Below are 2264 nucleotides of genomic sequence, written 5' to 3'. Positions count from 1 at the left end.
TTGAATTTACAAAAAAAAAAACAGCTGAGTGCACAAATATAAAAATAGATGAAAATGAAAATGGGAGCAGGCGCGTGAAATCCTCTGAATCTGAATCACAGTTCAGTTCAAACAGCAAAATGAGGCGGAGACTGGAAGAAGAGTTTGATTCCAAAATGATTTCAGGCCTGAATCCAACATCTGAAAAAAAAAAAAAAAAATGACACCAACTCAAAATGATAAAATGACTGCTGGCGTTAAATATTAATGAATATTATTACAGTTATCAGCCATCTTGAGGCTTTACTGAAACAAACAGCATCACCAGGCTGCAGTCAGATCCAGTTTTATTTGATTTAATTGAATAATAAACATCAGGTCAGATTTTGTTCCAGCAGAGAATTCCTCGGCCTTTTTGGAAATGAACTCTTCATGTTTTTCTGAATATAAAACAGTAAATTGTTGATTTATCTGAAGATTTAAAACAGCAAACTGAAGCTGGCTGGAGTTTTTTATTTTTTTTATTTTTCACTGTGATTTTTTACAGTGGAGGAACTTATATAACCTCCGACCAAACTGACGACGACCTTGGACACACACACACACACACACACACACACACAAAATAGCAAAATAGGCGAATACACACACAGATAGTAACACACAAAACACACATAGGCGCATTTTGACAACACACAAACCACATATAATTCACATTATAACATATACACACATTAGGTTAACACACACACATACACACATAAAACAGTCTGAGACACACACACACACACACACACACACACACACACACACACACACACACACACTACAGAGCTTTATTGACTCAGACAGCAGCAGGTCGCTTTGGAGCCTCATCATGTTCAAATGTTCAAATATTAAAACCCCAAAACATTCAGTCAGTACAGTAGAAGCTGGCAGTAGAGCCTGGCAGTAGAAGCAGGTTGAGTTCCAGCAGAAACCAGTAAAACCATCCGGGTCTCTTCATGTCACGGCAGCGGATTTTTCTCGATGTCACTTTTTTCATTTTTTTTTTGTTTTTGTTTTTGTAAATTTCTTTTCAAGGTTTTTGCACTTTTGTTGTTAGCTGTATGAAGTCTGTACTGTCTGTTTCGTTGCTGTATGTTTTCGGAAAAACTAACTTGATTAAAAGGATGAAAAATGAAAAGTTTGGTTTTGAATAAGCGTTATGTGGGTTAATAACCAGGAGAATACTGCTGACGAAGTGGAAAGCCTTAAAATAAACACGTGACTTCTGTAAATGTGACTCTACACTCCGGACACCAAACAAAGTCCTTCATTTCTCCACTTAAACATTATCCATTAAAAATAACCTTGTTAAAAAAAAATAATAATAGCTTTAAAAAAAAAAGTAGCCTAAGGGTTAGGAGCCTATCATGGTTTTTTAAGGGATTTATTCACGGGTTTATGGCTTTCAAGGTTATTAATGAGTTATTAATGCGTTATTAATGGAAAGTTTCTGTCTCCCTGAATTCTTCATTATATTAGAAAGTAAGCAGTCCAACATTAAGGGGGTTAGACGGGGTCTGCTCCATTAATAACTCCCTTAACTCATTTTAAGGGGATTTTTCATGAATCAAGGGGTGAATGAATGGAAGTTAATGTAAAGGTGATTTTAATGGATTCGTGGTTCGCTGTAACTTTTACTCTTCTGTATTATTTTAGAGGTTTTATGGAGTATTTTGAGTGACGTTTTACTCTTAAGTATTATTTTAGGAGTGTAATGAGTTACTTTCTTACTCATGTGTTATTTTAGAAGTTTTATGAGTGGCTTTTTACTCTGATGTAGCCTATTATTTTAGAATTTGGCCTATTAGGAGTTTTACTTTTTTTTTTTACTGGAGTTTTAGGATTTTTTTTTTTTTAACTCATGAGACGTTTTAAGAGTGACTTTCTTCTTCTTGTGTATTATTTTAGAAGTTTTATGAGACTATAGGCTATTTTGTTATGAGTTTGACTTTTTTACTTTCATTTTAGAAATTACTTTAGAGTGAGAATTTCCTCTGAAGTATTATTTTATTTATTTAGTCTCATGAGTGACTTTTGTAGTCTTAACTATTAGTTTATGAGTATTATGAGTATTATGACGTTTTACTCTTAGAAACGTTAGCAGTGCGACTTTCCAACTCATGTATTATTTTTAGAAGTTTTATTACTTTTTTACTCATATATTTGGCTATTTTAGGAGTGTTAGTAGTTACTTTTTTCTCTTATAGGCCTGAGCTATATTATGTTAGGATTGTTAT

This window comes from Centroberyx gerrardi, chromosome 15 (genome assembly GCF_048128805.1).
Source record: "Centroberyx gerrardi isolate f3 chromosome 15, fCenGer3.hap1.cur.20231027, whole genome shotgun sequence".
NCBI classification, from domain to species: Eukaryota; Metazoa; Chordata; class Actinopteri; order Beryciformes; family Berycidae; genus Centroberyx; species Centroberyx gerrardi.
The sequence above is the reverse complement of the archived record's forward strand: the minus strand, read 5'-3'. Positions refer to the sequence as shown.